Below are 25781 nucleotides of genomic sequence, written 5' to 3'. Positions count from 1 at the left end.
AATCTTTCTTGGGATCCCGTCGATAGGAAAAGAATTTTGGATTATCATCCAGATCAAAGGGATGAGATACAAAGAAAGTATTGGATTAATGAAATCACTTAAAGGACAATTGTCGTATGTATGTTGTTTTGTTAATGAAATCTATTTTTACATTTTTGTGTCGTGTATTTTATTGGTTATATTTCCTCCCACTGAGTTAAATGTTTGGATTCACCATTGGTGAAACCTCGTATTCCATATATATATGTTTATTGTATAATTTTGTTATAACTTTGCAATATCCTGCATGGGCTGAGAAGCTCTGGAACTAAATTTATAACTGGACAGTTCAATTAAGCACTCCGAATCTTATTTTTTTTTTCTTGCAATGCAGTTTTGTTTGTGTTTTACCTGAAATGAATGAAGGATCAATTTATGTTCTTTCATCACACTGAAAGATTATATATCAAGTATCTCAAATCAAACGGGACCATTTTTTTGTTTATACTTTTTTTTATTTATAATGAATACACATAATATAAATCTACCGTTTTACAAGTAAAACCTTTAATGCAACATGAATAATATGAAATATAGTTGCTTATTATGGCAATCAACAGTTGCTACAGGTAAACATAAAGATAAATAAACAACCATGGAAAAGGGAAGAGTGAGCACCTAGTCTTTGATCAAGCACGATTAAAATACACCTTTTCCACTTTAAACATGAGAAATAGAAATCCAGCTAATGAAATAACAAGTGCAGCAAGCATAAAATATAGCATGATTTGCAGCGAGATGTGTAATCTCAAAAAGAAGAAAACCGCAATTGCAGCACTCTGCCAAAGCTTAAATTGTGCAAACGTTTCTACCTGTTCATGTTGACAGTGAAAAGGGTATTAGATAAATTATGTGTGTTCCTTTTATCATTTTACTGTATTTAAAAGGTTGAGAATGTTGCCTACAGTCACTTATAAAGTTAATTACAGTTATAGTCCTTTAGGTGCATAAATACGATTCGTTCAAATTGACACAGACCTAATGAATAAATAAACGGTTTAATTTTATACCATGGTGTTCTCAAAGAGCATTGCGAGTAAAGCATTAAGCTGTGTCATGAGCACTCCGTTACCAATTCCCCATATCGTGGCAATGAGAAGCGGGTATACTATGCGTAGAGCACCAGTGGGTTCCCTGAGAATATTTAAAAAACGGATGAATCAGAAATTTGGAGAAAGCGAAGAGATTTAGAGATCTAAAATGAACTTCCACACAAAAGTGGTATATTAACCTGTAATTTAGCAGCCAGATCAATAACCCACCCTGAAGAAAGGCGCCACCAGAAACAATCAAAGTGATAGATGATAGACCGGATGTAAGCCAACCAACAACTACCGAACACTGAGAGACATTTCATTAGCACAGTGTCAATAAACTAACATGGATGTTGGAATTATAAAATAGCTAAAAAGGGTGATAGGGTGCGGTTGGATGTTCCGTTTGAAGTGATTATGAGATTGCGTAAATAGGTTCAAAATCTCCAAAAACCGCAGTTTCACCCTTTATCAATTTTAGTATTACTTTTGAAATAAAAAGGCATCTTATACATCACTCACAATTGCATCAAAAAGTCCATATACAGCCATAGCACCACCAACACCGGACTCCCCAAGAGACGGCTTAACATAAAACTTTGTAAATTCGGCCCTGCATTGATTGAAAAAAATGCCCGCTCATTTAAAGAATAAACGGAGTACTTAGAATAATGGCACCATAAGTGTGTGTGTATATACCAGAAAAACGCCTGTCGTCGACCAGAAAACGCAATAAGTGGGATGATCAATAAGAACCTTATGTCACACAATGGGGTTATTACTTGCTTCCACAAAGATACTAAAAATGTAAAGAAACCGAGAGAAGGATCTATTTCTCCCTCAGTTTCTTCACCGTCCCTTTTCTTTAAGAAGGACATAAGAAACGTTCCCACGGTCATGCTACCAAGAAAGACGGCGAATAGTAAAGTTCTGCCACTTGTAGTTCCCCCCTGCAAAGAATTAAAGAATTTGTATCATAAAATGACAAAATGGAAAAATGCATCATATAATTTGAGCTATTTCATCGCATCGTCTTCATGTAGAAGTAATTTGTTCATAACAGATGCTTACCGCTTCAGTCTTCAACAGAGCTAGAGTTAAAAGGTTTCCAACAATCTGACAATTCAGCATAAGAAAGATAAGTTCATCTATTGAAGTCATTAAGTGAATATTGTTCAAAAGTTGAAACTAATTAAAACATTAGTTTAGAGAAAGTTAAAAACATCACCTGGTTAGTGGCATAAATTCCCCAAAACTCTCCATTGAAGTGGCCAATTACAGTTCCTTCATGTAACATGTGTTCATTTCCTTGGCTCCTTGCTGTTGAGGTAAGGTATGTCCCCTGATATACAAAGAAGTAGTTAAACACTAAGCCATGAAAATGCTACTATTACTGTTGAAGTATAATTAAATGTTTCTAGCAATTTCCTTTTTATCATTGGTTAATTTAGAGTTTAACTTTTATCGGTTTTTCTTTGTCGTTCAAACCACATCCTACAATTCTTTGTAAGAATAAATATGTATATATATGGACATCATTATCATTTATATTAGTTGGTAATTACTGATGGACCTAATTACCCATATTAACTAATAAGGGTTATACCAAAGAACTTCTAGTCTAATGGTATCTTGGTGGTGGGATAAGACTTAGTGACCATAAGGTCCTGGGTTCGAATCTCACAAGAGGAGGTTTTTCTCAAATATTGAGTTTCCTCCTAAATTGGTGGCTCGGTGGTAGATATGATCATGTGGTACACTGGTGGCACGATAATACTCCAGTGATCCGTGAGTGATCCAAATTAGTCGTTCAAAAAAAAAAACTAATAAAGGGTTATATAAGAGAGCATAATATTAACATCAAATAATCACACACACATACAATTCCTCTCTCTCATATATATATATAAAAGTTCTCTCAAGGACCCATGCATTAACTATAATCTGGCAAGGATGCCGTCTTCATCATTCACTACTGCGATTACCGGTCTCTCTGCATGTAACATGTACACTGGTTTAATATTATTCATGTTTTCTATTACTATATTGAAGAACTAGGTTATTGACCCGTGTACAACACGGGTGGAAATATAGAAATCGTCAAGTAAAAACATATATAATTTCAAACGAAAAGTTATTTTTTAATGTATTTATTGAGAGAACAACATGATTTCTAATTGCAATTTACATTCATACGCAAACAATGTATTGAAATATATAAACTTACAAAGAATAACTTTACATAGGAGAATGTTTACGAGAAAATTTAAAACTTTAAAGCAGAACCTTCATAAAATTTAAAAAATAATATTAATAGAAAACAAACAAGCTTCACTAACAATAGTCTGGAAAGCAAGCAAATTAGAAAATATTCCCGATAAGCATCCAAGAACGATTTGGGTTACTTTTCTTCCCGATAAGCATCACATAAACATTCGTACACCAATCCAACAAACATAGTGACTAACTGACTATGAAAACTGTTTTTACATTTCATGTGAAAAGTCTTGCACCCTAATAAACTGAAGCACGTCGAAAGCGCATTTAAGAATATAACCGAAACCTTTTTAAAAATGACATATTTTGACCAAAATCAAATTGTTGCGTTTTGAGAATGACCCATTTTAACCCGAACCAAATCGATATCTTCTAAAATTGGCCCGTTATGACCTGAACCAAATTGATATGATTTTAAAAAGACCCGTTTAAACCCGAATGAAATCTATACTTTTTTATATTGACTCATTGACCAGAACTAAACTGATGTCATTTTAAAATGACCCATTTTGACCCGAGGCAAAGCAAATCAAAAGATCTCTAAAATGACCCATTTTCATAAATGAAAATAGAAATAACGCACTTGAAGACTAAGAAGAAAAATGAAGGGTAACGCATACAACGTTATTAGTTTTTGAAATCCTTTCTACCAAATGTGAATTCATCATTATTATTGATTATGAAGATCCAAAAAAAAGATAAAGTTTTCAATAACTTCAACCCACTTAAAAGTATTTATTTTTGGCCGTACTTGGCTTCAAAAAGTCATGTTATCAAGCTTCATAAAACCAATAATTCTCTATCTTTGGCCGGTCCATCGAAGACCGATCGGAAGCCATAGCCGAGACTTTTTATTTGAGGAACCTATCGGCTATCACCCATGAAAGTAGTTGATGTTAAAACACCGTATGAAGGTTTTTATAGGAGCAAGCCATTCGTGTGTCGTCTAAAGGTGTTTGGATATGTAGTTTATGCCCAACTACCTAAACATCATGTGTAGAAGTCTGATCCAAAGTCATTGTAAGTGTGTACTGGTTGGGTATGCCCCAACGTCGAAGGCATACTGAGTATTACTGACTATATGATCAAGTCAAAATAAGCATTATGGCATGCAGAGATGTGGTGTTTCATGAACTAGCTAAAAGGCACTGCAGTAAAGAAAGTAAGCACGCACATGCTACCCATTGAACTGATTAAGATAATCGTATAAGATGGCTAAGAAGAAACAAAGTAAGGAATGGACATGGACAAGGTGGTGAATCTGCCGGTTCTTTTTCAATGGAAAGCTCTGATTCAGGTCAAGATAATGGGACGAGTCTGGAAGATCTAAACGGCAGGGGTACTGATCTGTCAAAGTTTGGGATGAAAAACTGAAAATCTTCCTTAACTCCCATGAACCAACGAGAGAATTAAGTTCAAAGTTGATGACAATGAAGAACCAAAAGATGTTCTGAGTGTTTAAAGCATAGTCGAAGGCCTGCTGTATCTGTCACACACAAGGACTCGATCTTGCATTCTATGTAGGGCTGATCTCTCGTCACATTGAGATGCCATCTTGAGTTGCTAAATGAATTCTTAGATACGTGGCATGTACAATCGAGTATGGGTTGTGGTATGATCATGATAAGCAAATTGAATTAGAATGTGGTGATTGAGAAAAATTAATAAAATTTAATAAATAATGAAAACTCTCCTCCAATCATTACTCGGATTACTTTTTTCAATTTTGCATTTCTAACCTTTTTTAATAAAATTTAATAAATAATATTTCATTAGATAATTAGAATTTACATTAAAATTAAAAACGACAATTACTTTAAAAAAATGAAAATAAATCTGAAAAATGCATAAATACCACTTGTCTTCATCTTCGTCTTGTTCGTCTTTAGACCAAATTTAAGAACCGGATGATATCATAACTAAATAATATAAAACTAATATAACCATATATAATTTAACTTTAAACAAATACGAAGATAGTTTTTTGAACAGATGAAGAGTATGGACTAAGAAGTTGAAGATGACATTTTAAACGAAGGCTTTATGAAACTTTCTTTTAACCCTAGTATATGCAACATACTAGATTAGCTACCCATGTACCACACGGATTGAACAATTTAATTTATGTAAATAATAAAAAATTTAAAATATATGTAAGGTTAAATAAGCATACATATGCCTAATTGCCTTTCAACCAAATCATTTTAATCTTCTGTAAATTAGCTTTGCTACGTTTTTTCTCTTATTGGCTATATCATCCTACAACGTCACAAAACTTTATAATTCAAATTGATTATATATGCAATGAGATATTTTTGTCGACTAAAACATATATACATAAATAGACTAGTATATATATCTATTCGAACTTTTCCATAAACCAATTTTTATTTGACCTGTGAATGGTTTAAAAGAAATCAAGATGCCCAAAATGCCCCTTTTAAGAATTTGACTCCTATGAAATCCAAAGTATCCCATAATTGAAAGAAAACTAATGACTCTGAATTTATTCCGAAACCAAATTTAAAATGCTCAAAATCGATCTTTTGATATGTCACCAAAGTCATGCCTCTAAAGCTTCGTCACAAAAGTCATGACTAAAAGGTTGAAACACACTTTGCCCCCTTTTAGGGATTTGGCCCCTCTCAAATCCAAAATATCCCATAAATGCCAAAAATAAAATATTGACTTTGAAAATAATCCGAAAACAAGTTTTAAATGTCCAAAATCAATCTTTTGATCACTCACTGAAGCCATGACCCTAAAGATCTGTCGCCAAAGTCATGACCTGAAAGTTGAAACATAGTTTGACCCGTTAATTATTCTTTAAATCAAAATGTCTTTTAAAAACCACACCAGCCCGTATCAAATTATGCATCGATTAACAATCTTTTGCAGGGAAAAGCATTGTTGTTAAACTGCCTTGCTAGAGGTTATAACCTGAAATCAAACTTTCACTGAATTGTACAAAATACCTTTGATGCAGTTTAACTAATCTACAATAGAAAAATGATAATACAAAATAATACCCTTTTGCAATCAGAATCTTACACAGAATCCCGAGGGTCGATTCTCATTTTCTTAGCTACTTTCTTGTTGTTACACATCTTTTTGTTGATTACCAAAAAGACTACTTATTATAGTAATACTTATGGTAAAAATATTAGTGGTAACAATAATATTAACAGTAATCTAATTGTAATTATACTATCGTTAACAATTAGGGTGTTTATTTGGTGTATCTCGAGGAGCGCAATCGTTGTCACCCTAACTTTTTATCATTGTATCAACACTCATTCCACCTGTAAGGTAAGTAATTCGCATCCTCCTTTTTACCGTTTTACATTTTCGGGACGTTATGCGTTCACAAATTAATTAGACTATCATTTTCACTACAATTCTATTATTTGTGTAAATATAAAATTGCTCGATTAGTTGATACGTGTGAATTGTGACTATGTGTTTATTTTGAGCTATGGTTGTTGGTATCTCATCCTCATCCTCATTAGTATGATCATACGCCGTCGAGTAGCTCGTATCTATGTGATTTGGGTGAAAAGACAAGCTTTTATATTATTGTCATGCTAGGTGTAGTAATTCATGTTTATCAAAAGGAATTGTCTTTTTCAATACTATATATATATATATACAAAAATCGTGATTACTTGCTAATTTTATGTTGACAAACTCTATTTTCAAGCATGACACGGGTAGCTATTGGGATGAAGAAAGAAGTTAAAGAATAGTTGGACCTTAGGATGCATGACGAATGATGATGGATTTTATTTTAATTATTTAATTGTGATGTTATTTCCAATTAAGATAATATTTTGTTTTTGTGTACTTGAATGCTATATGAAATAAATAACTTAGATATTGATATGTGTACGCCCTGCTTGCGGTGCGCGCATATAATGTATATATGTGTGAACCCTCAGGTGGGCAAAAGTAAAATTGCACTAATTTTGACATTATTTTACTAATCTCATGAAAATAACGTTAAAAGTGGCGGAAGGTTAATCAGGCATCATGTGGTGGCGTTGATAGCCGAAAGACAAGGGCACATGCATCAATCAGCCGGTGTCCCGATGATTGAGTGCTATGTGCCTTATGTCCAAGGCTTGATGCAAAACTACTATCGAGCCGGGGGTCCCACCGGAAGCAGTCTCTATATCCCTATGGGATAGAGGTAAGGCTGTTTACATCTTACCCTCCTCAGACCCTACCATAGCATTGCTATTGGTGGGATATACTGAGTACGATGATGATGATGATGAGATATTGATATGTGTAATTTACTTTAGTGTCTTGTGAGCTATGATATAATTATGTCGTGCCCCGGCATGTTCCACCGTAGGTTGGGGTGTGACAGGTAGGCTAATTGATTGTCATGTGGACTTAGAAATTTTCTTTTTTAGTATAGTAAGATGAGATGAGCTAACATTTACGGCATTCATCATACTTTCACTATACTCTCTCCATATTTATCTATCTAGTTTCTTTCTTTCGGATTTTAAATCGACAACGACCATCAACAGCTCCGGCAACAACACCTCCACCCTCCGGGAGCTAGGTATCTCTAAATTCTTTTTGTTGTTCAAATATGTTTAAATCATTTATTTTGCAGAGTTCTAGATGCTTAAATCAACTGCTTGAAAATGGTGCGAGCTTCAACTTTGTATAGAAACGCTTAGGGCTAAAACGCCAAGCGATTTGGGCCAAAAACATCGTCCACAACTTCCGACTATGGACGGTCTAAGGTATGCTCAAGATTTGCCTAGAACCATTTTTTGTGTCAGTCATTTTATCAAAGAATGCAACGTTCCATTGTAGAAATAAGCACATTGATATCCAATATCACTACATCAAGAGTTTGACGGGTACGAAACAAGTGGAACTCAAGTCATGCTAATACAAAGAACAAGTTGCTGAAGTTCTCACAAAAGTGTTAGGGTACATAATATTTTAGCTACCCAAGTGATTTGATGGGTGAAGAAGCTTTGAATTAAGAAGGGGTGCTAAAGCATAATTCAAGTTTCTAATTATCAATATCGGATATTTAAAGTTTAACATTATTTTCTCTTATTTTTATCAATATTTAGGTGTGTGAAGAAACACTAATTGACCCCGGGCAGATTACGGATAATCTGGGGGTTAAATAGATGTTTCCCTCGAGGGTTAGGTCCGGCAAAGATGGTTGTTCTTCAGATGACCTGCAAAACAGACACCGTGAGCTCGTCACTGAGAAGGGGGGGTACCTCCTTGTGACCACCCTCCGGCGTGAGAATCAGACTAGATTGCTCTTGAATATAAGTGTATATATTGAGAGATTGCTAGAAAAGATAAGATGATGAGATGATAATACCATTCCAAGGTGTTGGAGTATTTATAGCCGAAGGTAGGTTTCCAAGAAGGTACAGCCGGCTGAATAGTATTCCTGTTCTGCCAACTGTGGGCTACGCACATGCCATGCTGGTGGTTGGTGGGTAGGCAGCGGCTGATAGTGACCAGGCCGGCTGTGTACTATTCCATTTCCACCAACTGCAGGCTATGCACGTGCTACGACAGGTTGGTGAGTAGGCAGCGGCTGATAGTGACATTAAGTAATAGAGCATGCTGCTCGTTGTACTGTTGTCAGTGAGCTATCTCAGCTTTGGTCAGATCTTTTGTCCATACCTCGTCAGGTACAGTACAAAAGATCCTCCAGTAGCGTACGGACTGGCTCATTTGGGCGGGAGTTTTCCCGGCTTTGGGCGGGAATATTCCCGGCTTGCTCACTCCTTCTTCAGGTGACATTACTGAATTATTTAAGAGTTAAGTGCCTTGTGCGTGTAGCCTTGCTGCGCGGGTAGCCTTCCCTGATGGCTAGTATCCGTTGCTGCGGGAACAGGCGGAGTACGTAGACCATTGGGAGGCTTTTCCTGCGGGAACAGCTTGCGTACTGCGCGTAAGGACGTCACGTCTCTGAGCATGGTGGGTCCTGCGGATCCAGTTGGTTTCTGCGCAGACGTCTCTCTTCAAGGTGTCTTGCGAGTTTAGCCTTTGCGCAGACGTCCCTGTTGAAGGTGAGTCTTGCGGGTTCAACTGCGCAGACGTCCCTCTTTGAGGTGAGTCTTGCAGGTCCAACTGGGCTCTGCTGGGACCTACCTCTTCAAGTCCCCCCAGTCCAATGTTCTTCTCATGAATTGTTATTAAGTGAGGTGAACTTTTGGACTTAAGCAAAGGGTTTTGAAAAGGGTTTAGTTTTAAGGTTTTCCATGGGGATTCTTCCCGCGGAAGTCCTAATGTCACGTGCAGAAATTCCCGACTTTTCTGCTTGATCTTTGGGTATGATGCGGGTAGGTCGGTAACCTCCTCGCAAGTCAGGAGCGTTGAGTTCCACTTGTGTAGATTCTCCATGAGGTTTTGGTAGTTTTGAACATAGTGATCAATTATGTTAAACAACCAATTCCATCTTGGAGCTTCAAACAATCTAGTTCTCGACGTTCCCGCTATGCGGGGATGTTATTCCCGTTTCCGCAAGCATGGCCCAAAAGATCCTTCTTGGTTTCAATTCCCTGCGGAGTGCTAAGTATGTGAAGGGTTCTGCCTTAACACTGTACCCGCACTCGTCTTATAGTTACTTTACTTCCAAGGTATTCCTGGCTTCAATTCCCTGCGGGTGCTAAGTATGTGAAGGGTTTTGCCTTGACACTGTACCAGCACCCGTCTTATAGTTATTTGGTTGCCGAGGTATTCTTGGCTTCAATTCCCTGCAGGTGCTAAGTATGTGAAAGGTTTTGCCTTAACACTGTACTCGCACCTGTCTTATAGTTACTTGGTTGCCAAGGTAAGGGGTATAGTCCCGCTTACTTTTGAATCTTTTTGAAATTCGAAGAGTTGGTGAAAGGATAAGAACAGTCCAAACTGTTGAAGGGACGGTTGCGTAGTCCGACGGTTTCTTCTGACAGTTTCAGGACGTGCAGGAAGTTATGGCGACGTGACAGTATATGGTCAATCCAGACGCTTTTTCAGGCGCGTGGGCGCGAGTTTTCGGGCGCGGGGCCGCGAAGTTTACCGCGCGCGTCCTGTCAACAGCTGTTGCCAGCTTTCTTTTTCCACGTGTCATAGTTTCATTGCACCAGCGTTTTCCTCTCTCTTCCGCATTAAATTCATCGCATTCATTGCGATGAGTATATAAAGGGGGAGAGGGTGCATCTTAATCCACACCTTCACTTCACTCTTCTTCTTCTAAACGATTTCCGGCGAATACTCTAACCTTTCCGTCGAGCATTCTCCTGAAATCGTTCTTCACATCCAAAACATGTCTTCCGTTCATGATCTTGAGGCTACCGCCGAGGAGTCTGACGTGTATGCCGAGAATCCGTCGTCTACTTCTGATAAGGACGATAAGAGTACTGCTGGTGAGTGCCAGTGTGCTCTTACCGTCGACCTGTACCAGTACATTGTTAGGAAGTTCATGCTCGAGCCTTTCGAGCCTGAGTTTCCTAAGCCTCATCAGACGGTGTACGATGCCCCCAAGGGCAAGATAGGGGTGTATGCCACATTTTTCATCTATGGGAATCTCAGGTTCCCATTGACGAAGTTTGTGTACCGTGTTTTGGAGAGACACGGTGTACATCTGATGGAGGTACACCCAATGGCGATCGCCAAGATTCGCCATTTTGAATGGGTGTGCCTCATTCTGGGCGTGGAGCCCCATGTCGACCGCCTGATGACCTTCTATTCCTGGAGGTGCATCCAGGGGTGGTATACCTTGGTCACTCGGATCAAGGGTTTGAAGATCTGCGCTACCGAGCGCAGTCTTCGGTCTTGGAAGCGGGAGTTCTTTTATATCTCCGCTCGCGTCGTCCCCATAGCGATGACGTTCAAGAACGGGAGAGCTCTCCCGAACCTTCACGCCTCCAACTACAAGGAGGCGGAATGGTTCTCCAAGATTTCCCGGGTCCAGTCTCCGGTTTACCGCTTTGCGGAGTCCGGGATGGTGATGCTCGGGATGAGCCGGGTGTGGAAGGATGCTGGGGCGGAGGCGCCACAGATTCCCATCGTCCTCGAATACGGTTTGAACTCTGTCCCTTACGGTATGCTCCGTCTTCTTTGCTGATTTATGGTTTTTCTTCTAACTGTTTCTCTTTTTGTTTCAGAGGGGAATGACTTACAATCGCTCCTGCATCCGCGGGAGGCTGGTGGTCCCGCTCGGCTGGGTACTCGTGCTCTTGATGAGAATGAGTTGCCCATCCTTGAGCAAACGGCGGATCGGTTTGTGGAGGTTTACCCGCCGGGCCATGAGATTTTGAGTGCCACGTAGCCAGGTAAGGAACTCTTTAACCCCCGCCCTCTCCATGCTCAAACCTCTGCTGGAATTCCTCTAATCTTGTCATCTTCTGATGAGGAATCCACAGATGGTCCTTTCTTCGCGAGGAGGAAGAAGGCTGCTGGCGGGAAGAGCAAGGCAAAGGTTGCCTCCACCGCCGATCAGGTTAACCGGTCTGACTCGGAGACCGAGAGCGAGGAGGCGGCGGGGAACCCTGGTGGTGGTGAGACCACTGTTCCAGAGGTTGAGACAGCTGTCACCTCTGAGCAGCCCAGGATGACGACGGTGAGCGGCGTGAAGAGGCCGGCTCCATCAGGTTCGTCCCCGCCTATCAGAACCTTCAAGCTGAAGAGAACTCGTAAGTATAATTTTCATTTACTTTAACTGCATATCCTTCCGCTATTATATTTAACTATCTTGTCTTCATGCAGGCGTGGATGCTACCGCATTCCAGAGTAGAGCGGGAGGGAGCGTCTCTGGACCCATGACGGTAGGTTTGGTCAACCTACCCGAGGCGATGACCCAGGCGGCTGCGCCTGTGTGCAGCATTGGTTCAGTTGCTCATCCCGTTGAGGCAACTGTTCCAACTGTAACATCATCCCCGCCGGCTGTCAGTGCGATGTTCACGGAATCCTTTACTGAGCCGGCGGTGATATTTTATGCGGGTTCTTCCGCAGCGGCGGCCACGGTTGTGAGTTCACCTCCAGTGAGTTCACCTCCGATGGTCTCTACCGTAGCGGCTTCAACCGTGCCTCCGGCACCGGCGACTACCTCGCCCCCGGCCGGTTCAGCAGGTATGTTTGGGGCTTCTAGCCAATCTCTGCCTCCTTCCCATCTGCCTGACCTCTTGGATGGATATCCGTTAGGTTCGGGTTATGGATTCGGCGGCTACCGGCCTGTTGTCGACCCTACAGGTGCGTAGGGTTTATTTGGCCTATTCTCTTTTTTTTTATCACCTTTTCCTAACTGCTTTTTGTTTTTACAGTGTCGGATTCCAATGAAGTGTATGTTCCACGTTGGAACATCCGCCGAGGAACAACCCTTCGGACGGCTGTGGACTGCGTCGAGTGGGCGCGCCACGCCGCTCCAAGTGGGGGGCTGGGGGAAGCTATGTCGAGCTACCAGGAGGGTAGGCTGACAAACGAGCTCCGGATTCTCCTTGCCCGGATGCAGCCGCGCGTCGAGTTGCTTTGTCGTGAAAACGACAAGTTAAAGGCGGCTCGTATCCAAGAAGTAGCTCAGGCACGGGTTATCCGGGAGGAGAACAGGAGACTCTCCGCCGTTGCTGCGGAGAAGGAGAAGGCCTTCAAGGCCCTTGAGGTTGAAGTTCAGGCCCGTCTCGAGGTCCGTTCCAAGGCTACCCAAGCTGTTAACGAACAGCTTCGGTTGGCTAAGGAAACTGCGCGGAACGCAACCAAGAGGGCCACCAAGGCTGAAGCTGTTGCGGAGCCTCTGCGCGCCGAGAATGAGGAGCTCAAAGCCAAACTAGAGAGGCTCCAGCAGGCTCATGACGCCTTGGCCATGGAAGACGCCAAGAAGCTTCAAGAGATCTTGGACCAGAGGGGTATGCTCTACCATACTGAGCGTAAGCTAAAGGGCGTTGAAGAGGCTGCTGCTAAGGAAGTGTTGCTTGCCAACCTTAACAAAAGTGAAGCCGAACGCGCCCGTAACCAAGCTCAAGCTGCCCTCCAGGAGGCTCTGGTTACCAAGGAATGGCTTCTACGAGAAGCGTTGTCGCAGGTAAGCTTAGCTTCATAATGTCTTCACGCTTTTCTTTATACTTAGAAAAGTTGATAATTTTGTAGGTTGTGCATCGGATCTTCATGGACACATCTTACGACGATGCCATGAGCGCAGCCCTCAACGCTTCTCATGAGGATGGGGAAAAGGATGACTTCTTGCTTGGTCTGGGGTTTGTTGAGAAGGGCATCCTGCCTTCCAACTTCCCTCTATATGATGTAGATACTGAAGCTGCGTATGACCAAGCAGTGAACCAGTATGCTGCCTTCCCGCATCCGGTGGTGGAGAAGGTGAACGAAGTTGCTGCTGCTGATGATGGGCTTACCATTCTCAAGACCTTCCTTGAACCGCCACAGCCAACTGATGGTGCGGGTACAAGTGGGTTTGGAGGGAGTGGTCCTGAAGCTTGAACCTTTAGATCCCTTCCCACTGTTAGTATAGGTTTATGTTTTTGTATAGATTTACACTCTTGTAGGCGGGTAGATACCCGGCCATTCTTGTAATACGTGAATTTTTATGGAATGTATAAATCTTTGTGCGGGTAGGACCGCCACTTTCACTGGATGACTTGCTTTATAGACGTTATATGACTTGCTCATGCATATTATAGCTTAATTTGGCACTTGTTTTGCCGCATAAACCATATATGATTCGCTCGTGCACTTTAACTTAGCAATTTTCCAAGTGTTTTGAACAAGTTAGCCATTCGACGCGCGGTTGTCAATAGGTTAGTGTTCAGTTTCCTCTATCATGATTGTGCGGGTAGTACCGTCACTTTCATTTAGTGGGATGACCGATCTTCACCTATAACTGACCTGCGTGAAGGTTTGCCATTTTTTGTGTTTATGCGGGTTTTGTCGCCGTCCACACGCAACGACTTTTCACACTTATTTATGCGGTGAATACCAACATCAGTGTTTTGAATAAGTTAACCGTTCGACGCGCGGTTGTCAAAAGGTTAGTTCGGTTTCCTCTGTCATGATTTGTGCGGTTAGGACCGGCACTTTCATTTAGTGGGATGACTGAACTTCACCTATAATTGACCTACGTGAAGGTTTTCCTCATCTGTTTTTTGTGCTTACGCGGGTTTTGCCGCCGTCCACACGCAACGATTTCTTCACACTTATTTATGCGGTGAAAACTGGCATATCAGTGTTTTGAATAAGTTAACCGTTCGACGCGCGGTTGTCAATAGGTTAGTTCGGTTTCCTCTATCATGATTTGTGCGGGTAGGACCGACACTTTCATTTAGTGGGATGACCCAACTTTACCTATAACTGACCTGCGTGAAGGTTGGCCGTTTTTTGTGTTTATGCGGGTTTTGCCGCCTTCCACACGCAACGACTTACTTCCCCACTTATGTATGCGGTGAAGACCGGCATATCAGTGTGGAAAGTTCATAAGTATAAATGTAAGATCATCAGCGTCAATGTGATAAGGAGAATCATTTCCATTAGAAGTGGCTCTGGGCCTTTTCTTTACAAGTTTGGAATTGATCTACATGCAGCCTGTGTAATTGAGCTCCCTTCCATGTACTTGAGATGGGAGTGTCATCGAGCCTTTCGAGCCGATATGCACTTGGTTCGGAATCTCGTTGTTTACGCAGTATGTAGTCTCCAACATTGAAGCTGCAGTTTCATTCGTGTTTTTCCCAACTGGGGTTCAACACGCATTAGCCTGCTCAACGTTCATTACGCCACGAGGTGCCTGAGCGTCCCATCTCTGACAAATGCTTCGACGATGTCCTTCAAGTCTACGCATTCCTCGGTGTTGTGGCCTCTTGTCTTGTGGAAGTCACAGAATTTGCTTTGATCAGCGTTTGGACGCTGTCGGATAATTGGAGCCTCTGGCCATGGGAGCCTCTCAGTGGCGAATATCTCGGTGACGCTTTTGGTGAGTGGCGTCCATCTGGAGTTCCGGTTCGACGACTGCATGTTGTCCTTTCCGCCTAACCGAGGATGCGAGCCGGATGAGGTGTCAAAGTTTACCCTTGACTGCCAAATACCTAGCTTCCTCTTTTTGTTTAGTCGGGCGGTAAGGACGTTGTTTTCTCTTGTTTTCTGGGTGTAGAGGTTTGTGCTTTGGGGAAGATCTCTACCCAGTTGCTTTTCCGTTTCCGCGAAGCGTTTAGCTGCTGTCATGATGGCATCCCATGTGGATGGCATGCCGTCTTTACCCGTTAAGGTGCGGATGAGCTATGGATATTTCGCGCCCTGAATGAAAGCAGCGCGAACAAGATCTTCGCTAATAGCGCCCAGACTCAGCTTCTTTGAGTTGAAGCGAGTGATGAAGTCTAGCAAAGATTCATCTTCCTCTCGGATGCAGGTGAGGATCGTCCATTGCTCTTCAGTGTACTTTCTTTGTTGACTGAAGTGTTGGCTAAACTTCTGTTGGAACTCTGCCCAATCGTAGATGTGGTGGACCGGTAGACGGTCAAACCACGCTCTGGCTGCCCCAACAAGTGTCATTTGGAACATGTAACACCACGTGGGTTCCGTCTAATTGCTGACGGTTGCCCCCGCTATGAATCTGTTCAAATGATCGTCTGGGTCAGATATACCATCATATGTGCCTATATTGGACATTTGTTTGACACTTTTCGGGGCGATTGCTTCCGCAATGTCCCTTGCAAATTTGGACGTTCCCGCATTTGCAGCAGTTGGTTTGAAGGTTTTGGAGAAGTCACGCGGGTTTCCCGCCGCATTCCTTGGTTTAAAGGTTTCTTCGAAATGCCTTCTCGGTTGGAAGTCCGTTTCCTTACGCTTCCCTTTTCCCTGTGGCGAGGGTTTGCTTCGGTGTCGGATTCCTCCCGATCATCGTTCGAGTACTCGCACTCACTGCTCGTGTTGAGCTGCTGTCGAGTGCTTCCGAATTCGTCAGCCTGTTGGAGTGAACGTAAGCGTTCGTCCAACTCAGCTTGGAATTCCTTCTGACGTGCTTCCGCCCACGCTTTAACTTGTTCAAGTGTTTGGCGGGGGAGCCTCGTCTGTTGTCTTTCCACCTGGGTATCAATGAATCCCAGGAGATGATTGTTTACTGCACTTGCCCCAGCTTGGGTAACCGGGGTAGTGTTCGTAAAATTTACTGCACTTGCCCCGGCTTGAGTAACCGGGGTAGTGTTCGTAAAATTTGTGTACTCGCCGGTGTTCCTCCCAGTAGCTGGGGTTGTGATTACCTGGGTTTCTTGGTCACTCGTTGGCCTTGGCAACGGAGTAACCTTAACCATCTTTCCAGAAGTTTGAAGAAACTGAAAAAGTAGTTCTAGCTTTTATGCACGGATGGCGCCAATGAAGAAACACTAATTGACCCCGGGCAGATTACGGATAATCTGGGGGTTAAATAGACGTTTCCCTCGAGGGTTAGGTCCGGCAAAGATGGCTGTTCTTCAGATGACCTGAAAAACAGACACCGTGAGCTCGTCACTGAGAAGGGGGGGGGGGGTACCTCCTTGTGACCACCCTCCGGCGTGAGAATCAGACTAGATTGCTCTTGAATATAAGTGTATATATTGAAAGATTGCTTGAGAAGATAAGATGATGAGATGATAATACAATTCCAAGGTGTTGGAGTATTTATAGCCGAAGGTAGGTTTCCAAGCAGGTACAGCCGGCTGAATAGTATTCCTGTTCTGCCAACTGTGGGCTACGCACATGCCATGCTGGTGGTTGGTGGGTAGGCAGCGGCTGATAGTGACCAGGCCGGCTGTGTAATATTTCTTTTCCACCAACTGCAGGCTATGCACGTGCTACGACAGGTTGGTGAGTAGGCAGCGGCTGATAGTGACATTAAGTAATAGAGCATGCTGCTCGTTGTACTGTTGTCAGTGAGCTGTCGCAGCTTTGGTCAGATCTTTTGTCCATACCTCGTCAGGTACAGTACAAAAGATCCTCCAATAGCGTACGGACTGGCTCATTTGGGCGGGAATATTCCCGGCTTGCTCACTCCTTCTTCAGGTGAAATTACTGAATTATTTAAGAGTTAAGTGCCTTGTGCGTGTAGCCTTGCTGCGCGGGTAGCCTTCCCTGATGGCTAGTATCCGTTGCTGCGGGAACAGGCGGAGTACGTTGACCATTGGGAGGCTTTTCCTGCGGGAACAGCTTGCGTACTGCGCGTAAGGACGTCACGTCTCTGAGCATGGTGGGTCCTGCGGATCCAGTTGGTTTCTGCGCAGACGTCTCTCTTCAAGGTGTCTTGCGAGTTTAGCCTTTTCGCAGACGTCCCTGTTGAAGGTGAGTCTTGCGGGATCAACTGCGCAGACGTCCCTCTTTGAGGTGAGTCTTGCGGGTCCAACTGGGCTCTGCTGGGACCTACCTCTTCAGTGTGGATAGCCGTGGTTTGTTATTTTTAATTCATAATATTTAGGTTGAGTGTTTCTTTTTAAACAGCATTTCAAATCATCCCCAACATCCAAGTAAGCCTTCTCTTTATCTTCTAACCTTCTCTATGTAACGCATAATTATTAGTCATAATATTGGTTGTTTTCGTTTATTCTTGTTGGTAGCGTTTGGTATGCAGGAATGATAGTGGGAATGGAATGATTTATTACGTGGGAATGAAAAAAGTGGTGTTTGGTTGCTTAATGGAATGGAATCATCCATTACACATGGAATCACATTCCATTAAAACCATTCCTTCCCACCCCCCTTCTTTTTTTTCATTCCATTCCTCCTTCACCTTACTTTCTCAACAACACCACCACCAAACAACCACCGGTACCACCACCAACTCCGCCTCCGCCGCCGCCGCCACCATCGCCACCGCCACCACCATTTTCGTCCCCGGAGCTATCACCGTCGCCATTGTAGATTTTTTTTTGGGGAGGGGGGTAAAAAGTATTTTGATATAGGAGTGTTTTTATTATTTGTATTTCATTTCTACAATTTTTTTGGATACCAAACAATAAAAATTAATAATTGATTTCATTCCTATAGGTTAACCAAACAAGACAAAGGAATGGTAATGATCCATGTCGTTTCCTTGTCCATTTCATTCATTCTCTCATTACATTCCCCCTTTATTCCATTACCTCCAAGCAAACATACCCATTGTGTTCGTAACTTTCTGATCCAACAGTTACAAGCCATGAATAATGTAAACATCATGCGATATTTATAAAATTTAGTCGGTCTTAATAGTAAAGATATATTACATACCTCCCCAACCCATTGAATACCTATGATGGACAAAAAATGACAAAATCCTAATATCAATAGACTAATAAAAGACATGTAATGGGTCAGAAAGGGTTCGGGTTATCCGGATTAATTTAAAAACAGGTTAAGTTCGGTTCTGATCAAAACAGATTCTATTGAAATAAGTTAGTCGGGTCAATGCAGGTTGTTTCATAATACACACATATATATGTGTGTGTAGAATTATATATATATATATATATATATATATATATTAGGGTTTAAATAAAAAATAATTGTTTTGTATGAAGTGTGAGAAAACTATAAAAACAGATTCTATTGAAATAAATTTAGTCGGGTCAATGCAGGTTGTTTCATAATGCGCACACACACATATATGTGTGTGTATAATTATATATATATATATATATATAGAGAGAGAGAGATGAGTTCTAGTGAAAACTCCTCTTAAAGAGAAAACTTAAAAACTCCTAAAAAACTATTTTAACATTTTTTTTGAAGTTTTTTTTTCCATTATTCTTATATGTTGTTATTGGTTCAAAAAAAAAAAAAAACTTGTCGGTATCCTTGTCGTTGTAGTGCGCATGTGTAATAGTGTGCATTGCGTATATGCAAAAGTGTTTGTATTGCATAGAATACAACACTATTACACATATTTGATACACACTATTGTATATATGCAATATAAGACTAATACACACATCGAATACACATTAGTACGTATGTGTAATACAACATTAACGCACATGTGCACCACATCGACTTTTATTTTATTATTATTATTTTTTTTCCATATAATACAACACTACTACACATATACAATACACAAATATTAAATATAAGCAATAAAACACTATTAAACTCAAAAATACATAGTAATACACATGTGTAATACAACGGTATCGGACAGTAATACGTATGTGCATCACAGCGGTTTTTTTTATATTTTTTATTTATTTTTATTTTTTTCGAGTGAAATATAAGAAAATATAAGGATAATGGCTAAAACAGAATTTTGAAAATATTTTTTATTTTTAATTAAAAATAATTCTTTAAGAGTTTTTAAGAGTTTTTAAGTTTTCTCTCTAAAGGTGAGTTTTCTCTTGATCCACTCCCTATATATATATATATGAGGGTTTAAATAAAAAATATTGTTTTGTATGAAGTGTGAGAAAACTATAAAATAAAGCGACCACTAAAATAGTACAAAGTTTTAAGAAGCTATTAATCTCAACCAGTAGATTATAGATCCAAAGGACTAGATATATTCTTATGCTTCCCACAAAACTATTGTGTTTTACAACAATATATATATCTCATGACTTGTTAATTATCACTCTTTAGTTTTAGTTAGGCTCATTTGCGTTCGTTTGTATAAGTTTAGCTAAACCAATGGCTGAACACGTACACACACTTTATATAGACATATTTTTTTGTTCGGGCTCGTTCATTAAGAAAATGAATGTTTTCAAGTTCAGGTATGCTAATATTCTAATAAAAAATTTTATGAATATGTAAGCGAACGAACAATAAATGAACATAAATAAACAAACATAAGGAGCAGAGCATGCATGCGTTATGTTCATTCATTTGACTGGGGGGGGGGGTAAGGAAGAAGAAGAAGAATGATTGCTCACATTAGTGTTAACTAATTGTTGCTTGGTCACAAAGTTTCCGGTTGTTAAGGAGTTAGTTATGGAGTTAGTGGAAGACAAAATCAATTAATCATGTGGAGATCATGGGCCACATGCAACGTGGGATGTTTGTTTTGTTATTTTGTATTGTCTATTTAAACAGCAGTAGGTTTAGTTTGCTTTTCATGCAATTTAAAAGTTATTTCCCATTCCAGTATTGTAATCATATTTTGAAGTTATAAAACCCAGAAAATCGTCCAAACTCTCGTGTTCTTGTTAGCTACTGATTTACCATCATTTGGTATTAGAGCGCTCAAGGTTTATGCCCAAATACCCGAAATTTAACAACATCTCTGTCGTAAACACAAATGCTGCAGCCCCGAAAGAAGCCAGTTCAATTTCATTGCAAATCCCTACCCTAACCGCTACAAACTATACCACATGGTCCATCAAGATGGAAGCTTTCATGGATGCCCACGGGTTGTGGGATTCAGTCAAACCTCAGGCCGGTACGGCCGCTGACGAGAAGAAAAACAAAACAGCCCGAGCCTTCATTTTTCAAGCGATTCCCGAAGACGTCTTGTTGCAGGTCGCAAAGAAGAAGACAGCGAGTGAAATTTGGGAGTCATTGAAGACTCGGTACTTGGTGCTGAACGAGTGCAGAAGGCGCGTCTGCACACACTCAAGCGAGAGTTCGACTCGATGAAGATGAAAGACGGTGAAAGCATTGATGACTTTACCGGGAAATTAAGTGGTATGATTTCCAAATTCAATAGCCTTGGTGTGACGTTGGAGGAGAATGTACTCGTAAGGAAATTACTTGATTCAGCCCCCAAAAAGTATCTCCAACTTATTGCTTCTATAGAACAATGTTTGGACGTCGATTCGATGTTGTTCGAGGAGGCGATTGGGCGGTTGAAGGCTTATGAAGATAGGTTGAATCAGCGGAAAAGTAACGTGTTTGGTGACAACGGGTTGTTGTTCACCCGAAACGAATCTCAACAGACCCAAAAGGGAACCGGAAGAGGGTTCTCAACAGGCGGATGTGGCCGAGGTTCGTACCAAGATAGGGGCGGTCGTAGTGGGTTGCGGGGTAGAGGTTCATACCGTGGCAGAGGAGGCCACTAGAGTGGTGGTTCAAACCGTGACTCGGGCGAAACGAGTCGTAAGCCGCGTGATAAGAAACACGTCACGTGCTTCAATTGCAATGAACAAGGGCATTTCGCATCGGAATGTAAGAAAGAAAAAAAAGGTTGAAGCGAATCTGGTGGAAAAAAACGATGATGAACTTGGTCTTTGGCTGGTAGTTCATGAAGAAAATGTGAATCCCATGGTCATGTTGAATGAAGAAACAGTAGTTCCTCACAAGCATGAAGATAAAAAGGAAATGTTTGGTGATACTTGGTCCTTGATACAGGGGCTAGTAACCACATGTCAAGGGTTAAGAGTCTTTTTCAGAGTTGGATGATAAAGTGACAGGCCAAGTAAGCTTTGGAGATGGTTCGGTAATTCAGATTAAAGGAAAGGGGACGATATTGTTCGAGTGCAAAGATGTTAATCAGTTTATGATTCCTGAGGTATATTATATACCGGCCCTTCGTAGTAACATCATCAGTTTGGGCCAAATGACGGAAGATGGGTATGAGTTCAGGATGAAGCATAGGTATCTTTGGGTATTCGACGAGACCGGTAAATTGGTGACAGAAGTACAACGGGCTAAAAATGGCTGTACAAAGTGGTTTTGAAGATAGTCAAACCAGTTTGTTGGCACTAAAGATGGATGATGAGGCTTGGGTCTGGCATGCAAGGGTTGGACATGTAAGCTTCAGAGTTCTCGACTCCATGGTGAAAAGGGGGCTGGTCAAAAGAATGCCCAACATATCCTACCCGACACAAATATGTGATGGATGTTTGGTAGCGAAGCAAACAAGGGAATCATTCCCGGGTGAGACACAGTGGAGAGCGAGCAAGCCAATAGAACTCATTCACGCAGATCTATGTGGCCCGATATCGCCTGAAACAAAGGGAGGTAACCAGTATTTCCTGTTAATTGTTGATGATTATTGTCGTTTCATGTGGATCTATGTTATCAAGACAAAAGATGAAGCACTTGAACTATTTAAAAGGTTCAAGAACCAGGTCGAAGGAGAAAGTAACTATAAGGTTAAGGGACTACGGACTGACCGTGGTGGTGAATTTAATTCTCGTGAGTTCGATTTATTTTGTGAACAGGAAGGAATAAAGAGACAAAAACGGCGCCATCCTCTCCGCAACAAAACGGTGTGGTCGAACGCCGTAACCGCACCATTCTTGAAGTCACTAGGTCATTGTTGAAGACTATGCAGGTGCCGGAGACGTTATGGGGAGAGGCGGTCAGGTATGCGGTTTATATACTTAATCGGGTCATGACAAAGGGGTTCAAAAATAAAACACCATATGAAGGTTGGAGGGGGCGAATACCGAATCTCCACCATCTTAAGGTGTTTGGTTATGTAGCGCATGTAAAGAAATTTCCAACACAGATGACAAAGCTCAGTGATAGAAGTTCAATGATGATGTATCTTGGAGTTGAAGAAGGTAGCAAAGCATACAGGCTACTTAACCCTAACCAAATGAAAGTCTATGTAGCACGTGATGGTGTTTGAAGAAAAAAGAAAATGGGCTTGGAGTGAAAGCTAGTGTGAAGAACCCATTCTGAAACCAAGTTGGGCTATTATCCATTTTGACAATAATTCCCCACATATAACCCAACAACAACAAATGCCCTATGAACCAACTCAACCTCATAACGACACCCAAAACATGCCGTCACCAGTTCCCTCTCAAATCTCACCATCACCGATTCGTAACGAGAACCAAGATGTAGTTAACACTAATTATGATCATACCCCACCTCAAGGCTTTCGATCCCTATCAGAAGTCTATGATGAAACGATACAAATTGAAGATCAAAATGAAGAATTATTGCTTGCAGGAGATGAGCCAACAACTTACAAAGAGGCTATGAGTAATAGTGATTGGGAAGTGGCTATGAAGAACGAATTAGAGTCGATTGAAAGGAACCAAACCTGGACTTTGGTTAACCTGCCAAAGGATCATAAAGTAATTGGGTTGAAGTGGGTTTATAAGTTAAAAAAGGATGCAGAAGGTAATACAGTAAAACACAAAGCCCGGTTGGTGGCGAAGGGCTACGTACAGAAAAAGGGGGTCGATTTTGATGAAGTTTAAGCACCGGTGGCTCGGATAGAAACCGTCCGTTTGTTACTCTCGTTGGCAGCAAAAGAAGGCTGGTTTCTACATCACCTTGATGTTAAATCGGCTTTCTTGAATGGTGTACTAAAAGAAGATGTATTCGTTGCACAACCAGACGGGTTTGTAGTGAAGGGTAAAGAACACATGGTATACAAGCTCAATAAGGCGTTGTATGGGTTAAGGCAGGCACCAAGGGCTTGGAACGACCGCCTTGATAAGTCATTGAAGGATTTCGGTTTCGTTCGATGTTCATCAGAGCCGGCGGTGTACACTCTCAAACGATCTACGAGCACCTTGATCGTTGGGGTGTACGTGGATGATCTTATTGTTACCGGAGCAGATGAAGTGGAGGTACAAAGTTTTAAATTAAAATTGCAATCTGTGTTTGAAATGAGTGACCTTGGCAGGCTCTCTTACTATCTCGGTATTGAAGTTGTTCAAACGAATGATGGGATCATTTTAAAGCAATCAGGCTACGTGAAGAAAATTTTGGAGTCTGTTGGAATGTGGAATTGCAATCTAACACAAAAGCCTATGGACCAGAAGGTGAGCTTAACAAGAGATGAAAAATGAAGTAAACCTGACCGATTACCGAAAGATTATCGGTAGTCTTCGATACTTGATTCACACAAGGCCGGACCTCGGGTACTCGGTTGGGGCGGTTAGCAAATACATGGAGAAGCCGAAAGAAAGCCACCTTGCAGCCGTGAAGCATATCCTAAGGTACTTAAAGGGAACTATTGATTTTGGTTTAAAATATTCAAGGGGAGAAAATGGAAGAATGATTGAGTATAGTGATAGTAGTCATGCAAGTGATTTAGATGATAGAAGGGGAACCACGGGTACCGTGTTCTATTACTCGGGCAATCCAATAACATTCATCACAAAAGCAGCGTACGGTCGTCCTCTCCTCTTGCGAAGCCGAGTTCATGGCTGCTACATCAGCCGCTTGTCAAGCATTGTGGCTGAGAAATTTGGTAAGCGAGTTAACTGGGGAAACAGCTCAACGAGTAAAGTTGCTGGTAGATAACGAGTCGGCAATAGCTCTTATGAAGAATCCTACGTTCCATGGTCGTAGCAAACATATCAACATAAAGTACCACTTTATTCGTGAATGTGTGGAACGAGATGAAATCCAAGTTGAGCACGTGAGCGGGAAGTTTCAAAGGGCCGATATCCTAACCAAGGCGTTGGGAAGGATTAAGTTTGGGGAAATGAGATCACTGTTCGGAGTTGTTGAAGTCAAACCAAGTCAACATTAGAGGGGAGATTGTTAACTAATTGTTGCTTGGTCACAAAGTTTCCGGTTGTTAAGGAGTTAGTTATGGAGTTAGTGGAAGACAAAATCAATTAATCATGTGGAGATCATGGGCCACATGCAATGTGGGATGTTTGTTTTGTTATTTTGTATTGTCTATTTAAGCAGCAGTAGGTTTAGTGTGCTTTTCATGCAATTTAAAAGTTATTTCCCATTCCAGTATTGTAATCATATTTTGAAGTTATAAAACCCAGAAAATCGTCCCAACTCTCGTGTTCTTGTTAGCTACTGATTTACCATCAATTAGTTCATTGATCAAATAAACAAACTTTCCGCCTAACGGCCATCAAATATCCTATATGTTTACTAGACTAAATTTATTATCGAATCTGTGTTTCAAAATTTAAAAGAAAAGTCTGCTCATTTATAAGTGCATGCAGTGTTGCAATAATATTAATTACCAGGATGGTTTTAGATTTGCAGCTATGTACAGCCAATAACCGGTAGTACCCAACAGCAAAGTATTCTTTGATCCAAGTTTTCTAACCACAGAAGAGGAAAACATTGAAGAAACTGCGAAAGATGCATACAATATGCCAAGTGAAATAGTTCCCAGGTCTCCATTCTGTAGTAATTAGTAACACAAATCATCTAATTATTAATTTATTATAATATGGAACAAAAACATGTTGATATAGATTTAAAGTTTGTTGCTAATTTAATAGCATACGATCTCCGTTAGAACAAACACTTAGGAAACAAACATTGAGTAAATTGAACACTTAATAAACTGAAAGTATTGACAGTGTTAAGTGTAGTTTGCAAATTTTGAGCAGCACCGTACACCAGGAAAATGAACAAGAATGCTGCGCTTAGAATATGAATGTCACTTCTATGATTAATCGATCGATCACCAGCTTCAATATTATGATCAACTAAAGCCATGTCGTGGTTCAACTAAAGATTGATACCAGATGTGTACGTGGGTATACATATATATAGTGTTAATGGTATGACTATGAGCGCCAAATTAGCGTGACTCTAGTTTTAATTAGCTCGTGCCGTTATTTTATTTAAGAA

The 25781-nt window shown here is 41.1% G+C and overlaps 1 pseudogene across 1 annotated transcript; it reads right to left on the bottom strand.

The window, feature by feature from the left end:
• Positions 1-668: 668 nt before the first annotated feature.
• Positions 669-25781, bottom strand: LOC143541331 (UNC93-like protein 3; annotated as a pseudogene). Its single transcript, XR_013136744.1, has 10 exons — positions 25506-25781; positions 25163-25326; positions 17009-17027; positions 2302-2460; positions 2145-2189; positions 1773-2023; positions 1596-1686; positions 1271-1380; positions 1050-1173; positions 669-851 (listed from the first exon to the last, which is right to left on the bottom strand). The product of XR_013136744.1 is annotated as an UNC93-like protein 3 (transcript).

The sequence above is a fragment of the Bidens hawaiensis genome, unplaced genomic scaffold (genome assembly GCF_021521415.1).
Source record: "Bidens hawaiensis isolate Kalapana, Puna unplaced genomic scaffold, B.hawaiensis_p1.1 tig00012550_1, whole genome shotgun sequence".
NCBI lineage: Eukaryota > Viridiplantae > Streptophyta > Magnoliopsida > Asterales > Asteraceae > Bidens > Bidens hawaiensis.
The sequence above is the reverse complement of the archived record's forward strand: the minus strand, read 5'-3'. Positions and strand labels throughout refer to the sequence as shown.